We start from the raw sequence: 8925 nt of genomic DNA on the forward strand, positions 1-8925 counted from the left end.
ATGGAAGACCTAGACCTTTGAGGTTTTCTCTCTAGGAATGTGGTAGGTCAGCGTTTCTCAACCTGGGGGTTGGGACCCCTGGGGGAGTCATGAGGGGGGTGCCAGAGGGGTCACCAAGTTTGCAGGTAGTGTGCCAAGTTTGGTGCAGATCCATTGCAGGCTAGGTTCAGAGTGCTCTTTGATTGTAGGTGAACTATAAATCCCAGCTACTACAACTTCCAAATGTCTAGGTCTATTTTCCCCAAACTCCACCAGTGTTCACATTTGGGCATATTGAGTATTTACGCCAAGTTTGGTCCAGATCCATCATTGTTTGAGTCCACAGAGCTCTCTGGATGTAGGTGAACTACAACTCTAAAATGGAAGGTCAATGCCCACCAAACGCTTCCAGTATTTTCTGTTGGTCATGGGAGTTTGTGTGCCAAGACTGGTTCAGATCCATCGTTGGTGGAGTTCAGAATGCTCTTTGATTGTAGGCTAACTATAAATCCCAGCAACTACAACTCCCAAATGACAAAATCAACCCTGCCCCCAACCCCACTAGTATTCAGATTTGGGCATATTTGGTATTTGTTCCAAATTTGGTCCTGCGGAGATGTTGAGATGTTTTTATTAAATAAACATTATTATGTTATAATCGCTGCCACCAAATTATAAAGATGTTTTTATTTAAACTCTGCCACCAGTTATTAAAGATGTTTATAATGTGGCCACCAGATGTAAAGGGGATTATCAACGCTTGCCACCACTATGGGAAGATGTAGACACTAGCTACTCAGAGAGGAGACCTTTTAAATTTTGTTTTTCTTCTTTCTTCTTGTTTGCTTTTGATGGTAATATATGTGACAGAAGCTGAGATATTTAAAAGAACAATAACACGTTTATTCAGGCACAAAGCTTAATGGTTACAGTAACTTTCTCGTTAGAGGCACTTTAGTTAACAGTTGGAAAGCTAGAATGAGGTGTTTCAAATTCCTTAAAATGTCACTTCTTTCTCTACTGCTCTAAACTGCAGTCACCCTGTGAATTACAATCACAGATTATCTGTTCCTTAACAGGAGACAGACTACTTTAAAATAAGTCACCAAACCTATTTTAAACTGACTCAAAAATAAGCAATTGAGCCTCCCCGATTCCTTCAACTGAGGATCAGTCTTCCCTGTACCTCATCAGGACACAGACTAACTGCTACTTTTTCAAACCTGCACTTCTCCACCAAAATGGCAGTTGGCTCTGCCCACTTCTCCATGGTAACCAACTCATGAGTGCAGAGATGTAATAACTGAAATATTGACCCTTTTAAAACACGATTAAACATGACATCTGTAAACTAAAAAAAAATCACACTTCATTACAGGTCCAGAGAATGAAAATACATCCTGCATATCAGATATTTACATTATGATTCATAACAGTAGCAAAATTACAGTTATGAAGTAGCAACAAAAATAATTTTATGGTGGGGGGGGGGTCAACTCAACATGAGGAACTGTATTAAGGATTCGCGGCATTAGGAAGGTTGAGAACCACTGTGCTAGGTCCTCCATAACATCTCTGTGAAAACTCCTGAAGAAGCAACTCATAGAATCACCTGGAAGACCAAGGACATGCCTAGAGTGGACATATTGTGTTGGATGTTGGTAGATGAAGCCCAAATACCAGCCACATGGGTATAGGGTTTATCCTGTACTGTTAACAAGCCAGTTTTTCCTTTATCCCTCAAGACTGAATGCCTAAGATAGTGCTATGGGATATCTTTTGCCTCCTTTGACACCTTGTGTACTTGTGAGGAACTCTACTCAGTGAGAGCAATGGATCTGGGGAAGTCTTTTGGCCAGATGATATTTAGTTATCAAACCACTGTGTTTGCTAGTTGTTCTGCTGCCTAATACCTTTAAGAATTTAAAAGGGCTTGTGGGCTCTTTTGTGGAAGTCTCATGTGTTGTGTTTTCCTCCAAATCAGGCTGTGCTCCCCATTCTGCATCTCAGAAGAGACCTCCTTGTGAACTTCAGGCGGCAGATGATCCAAGCAAAGCTCTTCAAGAGACAACGTGTGTGGAAGGTTCTGGGGAGAGTCTTGCTGGCTGTGAACCGGCTCTGACGGAAGGAGCGGGTTCAGAACCTCCCCATAAAAAACAGAGAATGAATCCCACCGGTGGGACCCAATAGCCATCTTTGACCCAGGAACTGTTTGCTGTTCTCCAAAAGCACGTTTTCCTTACTATAAACCAAAGTATGGAGAAACTGAGCAACATGGTGAGCGGATTGCATGGCAATGCCTTAAAGGATACAGAAGAAGCAAAAGCCCTGACTGCTGCTTTGGAAAAAGCTCTGGCACTTTTGAGGTTCCTCCTTGAGAATGCCTGATATGAATCTGGGGTGAATAATAATAATAGTAATACAGTAGAGTCTCACTTATCCAACCTTCACTTATCCAACATTCTCTATTATCCAACACAGTCTGCCTTTTAGTAGTCAATGTTTTTGTAGTCAATGTTTTCAATACATTGCGATGTTTTGGTGCTAATTTCATCAATACAGTAATTACTACATAACGTTACCAAATATTGAACTGCTTTTTCTGTCGATTTGTTGTAAAACGTGATGTTTTCGTGCTTAATTTGTAAAAACATAACATAATTTGACCTTTAATAGGCTTGTCCTTAATCCCTCCTTATTATCTAACGTTCTGCCACCCCGTTTATGTTGGATACGCGAGACTCTACCGTAATAATAATAATAATAATAATAATAATAATAATAATAATAATAATAATCAACTTTATTTCTACCCCGCCACGACCTCCCATAAGGCAGCTTACAAAATAGCACACAAAGGTTCCATACATAAAATACATCATACAGTAAAGTCTCGCTTATCCAACATTCGCTTATCCAACATTCTATATTATCCAACGCAGTTTGCCTTTTAGTAGTCAATGTTTTTGCAGTCAATTTTTCAATACATTATGAAGTTTTGGTGCTAAATTTGTAAATACAGTACTTACTACATCATGTTTTACAACAAATGGACAGAAAAGGCAGTTCAATACACAGTAATTACTACATAGTAATTACTGTGTATTGAACTGCCTTTTCGGTCTATTTGTTGTAAAACATGATGTTTTGGTGCTTAATTTGTAAAATCATAATATAATTTGATGTTTAATAGGCTTTTCCTTAATCCCTCCTTATTATCCAACATTTTAGCTTATCCAACATTCTGCCAGCCCGTTTATGTTGGATAAGTGAGATTCTACTGTACATAAAATAAAATACATCAACATGAAAACAGTAATAACATTACATAAACCAGGTATATAAATTGGATAAAACAACCTCTATTAAAATAGAATCAATCAAAAGATCAATGCAATCAATATATCAATATAAATGGGTTTGGAGATAGGGTTGTGTACCTAACAAAGAAATCTAGAGACACGAAATTAGGAAAGGAATTTGTCTCTACTAATACTGCACAGCATGAGCCTTGTATGCACTAGTGATATGTTCAAAAATGCCAGTGTAGAAAAAATAAACCTTATTTCTTTTGGCCATGAACATACCATAGAACTGCACAAAGAGGCCCTAGAGAAGCCCACAAACCCTTTTGCATATACAGTTCTGTTTATAAATTCTGACTATATTAAATGATATCAGGGATGCCATTCTTAGCAAAAGAATCCTGCCTGGAGCTCAGGAGAGAATGGTTGCTGGTCAGAAATTAGAGCACTGGGCTACGTGGACCAAACATTGTAGAGTCCATTCAGCTACATAGCTTAGCCCTGTGGTTTATTTATTTATTTACAGTATTTATATTCCGCCCTTCTTTCTCACCCTGAAGGGGACTCAGGGCGGATTACAATGCACATAGATATGGCAAACATTCAATGCCATCAGACAAACAACATAAATTGTTGTGTTGTAAATTAGTTAAATTAGTCTCCCGCATAAAGTGTATCTAAATTTCCTAGTTGACAGATACAACTGTCTTTCGGGCTGCTTAGGTAAACAGCAAGCAGAGCTATTCAATGGTCAGGGCTTAACCTTTAAACCATTAAACTTATGACCTCTCTGTCAGTAGTGATTTATTGCAGCTGGTTACTAGCCAGCTGTGCCACAGCCCGGCCCACAGTGGTTCTCAACCTGTGGGTCCCCAGATGTTTTGGCCTTCAACTTCCAAAAATACTAACAGTTGGTAAACTGGCTGGGATTTCTGGGAGTTGCAGGCCAAAACACCTGGTGACCCACAGGTTAGAACCACTGGCTTAGCCTTTTGCTTATTCATTTGCAAAAACAGTTTTCTGTCTTTTCACCAGTTGAATATAATCACTCCTTTTTAAATATTTGTATCTTCCAATCCATTATTTCTTAATTGAATCATATCAATGATATTTCATAAAAAAGAAAGCTTTTCTTGCTCTGACCAAGTCATTAATGGATTCAGGGTTTATTTCTCAAGTGGAAAGCCCCAGGTAATGGCATGCACCCATCTTTTTGGGGGTGAGGGCATTTCACTCATAGACTCACAAAGACAATCCTATTCCTTTGTTATTGTTTTTGAGTCTGTATTTTGTTCATTCAGGTTGTCTCTCACCAGGAAACAGTTTGTTGAAATTAACCTGAAATTGCTCATTTTAAAATATTCTCATATCGGAGTTCAATTACTAGATCTTTATAGAAGGTACTCAAGCAATTACAGTAGAGTCTCACTAATCCAAGCTAAACGGGCCGGCAGAAGCTTGGATAAGCGAATATCTTGGATTATAAGGACTGATCAAGGAAAAGCCTATTAAACATCAAATTAGGTTATGATATTACAAATTAAGCACAAAAACTTCATGTTATACAACAAATTTGACAGAAAAAGTAGTTCAATATGCAGTAATGTTATGTTGTAATTACTGTATTTACGAATTTAGCACCAAAATATCACGATATATTGGAAACATTGACTACAAAAATGGCTTGGATTATCCAGAGGCTTGGATAAGCGAGGCTTGGATTAGTGAGACTCTACTGTACCTTTATGCTACTTTTGTATATATTTTTAGAGAAAATTTGAACAGAACTTTATAGGGTATCATCTATTTTTAGCACTCTGAATGAATAGCAGAAGTTAATTCCTTTTTTAAATGGTCTACTTCATATTTCTATCTTCTTATTTTGTTGGAAAATGCAAGTCTTCTCCATCAGGTGCTTTAGTTGGGATATGAAATGAAATGCTAACAATGCTGTGAATCTTGGGGTTGTTGTGTGTTTTCACCCTGTTGTTCCATAATTTTAGAAGCCTTATGCCCCAGCCAAGCAGAATAGAAGAATACTATTGTTTCAGGTTGGGTTCGTTCAACTTTTGGTAGAAAAAAAAAACTCTGTAAGGAAATCTGTGGCTCCATTGTTCTATATTAATTATAAAATAAATGTATGATTGCAAATATCCATATATATGTCTCTGTATGTGCTTTTCAACTTACAAGCTGTTGCTCATCTGATTTTTTGATTCAACATGTGAGCCAGATCCAAGTTATGAACCCATTCCAAAAAGGTGGCTGTGTTGGGAGACTCAAACAGGGCCAAGCTTTCAGGGAGGGATTTAGGACTGGCTAAAGCCCCTGTACTCTGTGGGGTCTTGGCAAATGGGTTTAATTTGTTCTGTGTGTGCTGGTACAGCTGTACCAGAAGCTCCGGCTTTATTTTCTTGCTGCAAATGTTTGCAATCATAGGACAGGCCACCTGTCAATCATCATTAAGTTTGGTTCCGCCCCTTCTTCAGGGCTCTGGGAGGGAAGGAGCCATTTTTTAAGTCTGTCTCTCTTAAGGAAGCTAAGCTATAGGGCGTAGACCAGCTCGTCCCATAGAAAAGCTTCATATCTCAATAACATCTGGGGACACAGAACATCAGAGAAATCAGAAACAGGAATTCCAGGGGAAAAGGTCCCAAAAGCTCTGGCTGAGAGCTTACAGCCTCTCAGCCTCACAGCTCCTGAGAGAAACAGCCCTAAGCTTCCAAAGAAACCTCAGAGAGAGAACAGCATCACAGATCCACGGAACCCCAGCTGAAACATCTGCAAGCCTTGGTTGGTAGGTCCACTCAATACCCAGACGAATTTGGAATCGGTAGTGGGTCCCACATCAACTAGGCCCATTTAATAGACAGCCTGGGAGAGGTTATAAGAGGGTTTTCAGTTATCCAAACCAATCGCCTGTCCCCTGGGGACAAGACTGAAAGGGCCAACAGTTTATTAAGGAAACCTTGAAGTGTTATTTGACTCCTTGAAGATTTATTATTTGTTCATCAATAAAGACTTTGTTATCTCATTAAAGACTCAAAGGATCATCCTTTTCAGGAAAATCTTCAACAACCTCTCTTTCGAGGCACCCTGGCTTCCCGCTGGGCATAAAGTATACGTCCTATACAAAGACAATAGTTACAGGCCCAGCGCATGACAGAACACTGTGACCAAGCTCCGAAAGAGATTAATAGCATTTCAATGCTATTTGCTCTGGCATACGAGCAAACTGAGTTACGAGCTTGGTTATAGAATAAATTAAACTCGTATGTCAAGGTATCACTGTACATAGAAAAGAAAAACATGCCAATTGTTTCTCAATTATGGTATTTCACAAGGCAATTTCTATCTCTTTTTTATTGTGCAGTGAAAAAACCATGTCCCCTTTCAGCTACATGGTCTACCTTGCCCGTGTGCCCACCTGCTCGCCTCCTTCTTGCTATGGCACTTCACTCAGCTGAGTCCAAAAGCACTGGGTTGAAGAGAGCCAGCATTGTCACTCTTTTCAATGCCTCACTTTCAGACTCAGTGGAGTGAAGTCCTGTAACTGAAAGGGGAGTGGACAGGTGTGGGTGGGTGACGTGACTCAGTTGCATTAAATGCCCTTGCTGAAAGAGGGTGGATGGGTGAGCAAGCGAAGCAGGGACAAACTTTGGTGGTGAGATGCATCATATGCATCATAGACAAAAGCAAAAATACTGATTTGGGGACCCAGAAAGAGGGGTACGACTATTACGCAGTGGCACCTATTATGCAGTGGAATATGGTTACTTTTAATTTAAAGACATTTGAATTCCATTTTGGAGAGAATGGTGGGATATAAGTGAGATAAATAAATGAAATAACTTTTGTGTTTATACTTTTAATGTTATATAAATGCAGTAAAGAAATAAAAAATGCAAATAAAAAAGCAAAACATAACTTACAACAAAGATCGATCTATCGATTGCATTTGTATGCTGCCTTTCTCCAAGATTGGGACTTGGCGAGGCTTCCAAAACAAAACAAATGAGTGTTATGTTTGGTCTTGCATCAAATCTCCAAGATTCCTCATGATGCATGTAGTACATGCAAACACAAGTATTCCAACTTGTGAAAATATCCCTTGCAGCAAGGGGCAAACCAAGAATGGGCAACTTGGAAGTCCCTAAATAGACTGAGAAGCGGAGTGGGCAGATCAAAAGACAACCTGGCAAGATGGCACTACCTGGAGGAATCTTCCACCTTGTGTGACTGTGGAGCTGAACAAACAACTCCTCATATGTATGCTTGCCCACAATGTCCTGCCTCTTGTACAGAGGAGGAGTTGTTTAAAGCTATGGACAATGCGGTTGCTGTTGCCCGCTTTTGGTCCAAAACAATTTAGCTGTTTGTGATTCCTTTATTTTATCACTTTTAAACTTGTTTATTATGCAATGCTTTTGACACGAAATAAATAAACCCACATCTATGGCAGGCATCCTCAGAGGTTGTGAGGTGACTGCCATCTAGAGACCTCATGTAATACTGCAACATATAGGCGCATTTACACACACGACAACACATTTTGAAAGCATATTTGAAATGGTTCCTTTACTATGCACAGTACGTAGCCAGGCTTCTGTGATTTTACTGGCAGGACAGATGCAGACACACAAAAATGTCATATCTATATATCAAAGACAGGCAGCCAATCAAGGCAATTGCATGAGTTGACTGCACTTCCATGTTGGGAAGCACATTAAAGCAGCTTTTGAAATTCTTTATAACTTGTACTTTTTTTTCTTTCTCTGCAAAATCATGAAAGTCTTGATTATCTTCGTTGCATCAGTCTCATTTCCTTCACATATCTCTGCTCTGTAAAACGGGTACCTGTGAAAGGATCTGAGCAAACAAGAGAAACAGAGAAAGATTGACATTAGGGATGAAATTAGTTTCTGAGCTGGATCGAGAGTTACTTTTGCTCACTTTTGTTCACTTGCTCTTATTTTAAAATGCATGTCTGTGTATAAAAAATAGACTTGGAGGACCTAAAATATGGCAAACTGCCCTCTCTACTCATAGGCAGTATTTGGAGTGTTGCACCCCTAGGCTGTGTAGGCACCTTAAAACCACACTGGAGCCCCAGAATATAAGTAAACAAGCTGTTTATTGATGGTTATAAGTAAGCACAAGCAAATAAAGTTCAGAATCAATAAAATGGGTTTAAATCCACAAGGGTAGTGTGCTTAAAAATCCTAAAGCAAGAGTCTAGGAAAGTCATTCAAAGAACATAGTCCAAACCAGATATCAAACACAGTTCCACGAAAAACATCAGGAATAGTCCAAACAAGATTCAATTTCAAGGCATGGAACAAACTGGAACCACAGGAAACAAGACTAGAATGCAGCATCAAAAGTAATCCAAGGTAACAGAAATCCAAATGGCAAAGTTACTAGAACATTCAACTGGATTCAAAGGTAAAACAAGGATGGAACTTGAGCAAAATCCGTGGCTGCAAGAATATAGGAACACAGAGCAAAGCTCTTTCTCTCTTGAATTGCAATGTTGACACCTCTGCCATAGCAGAGAGGGACCAGGCATTTAAGGAAAATTCAAGGTCTTCCTTTCATGAGAAAACTCTTTCTTTCAGTCATGAGAAAACTATTCATTAGC

This window comes from Anolis carolinensis, chromosome 2 (assembly GCF_035594765.1).
Source record: "Anolis carolinensis isolate JA03-04 chromosome 2, rAnoCar3.1.pri, whole genome shotgun sequence".
Classification (NCBI taxonomy): domain Eukaryota; kingdom Metazoa; phylum Chordata; class Lepidosauria; order Squamata; family Dactyloidae; genus Anolis; species Anolis carolinensis.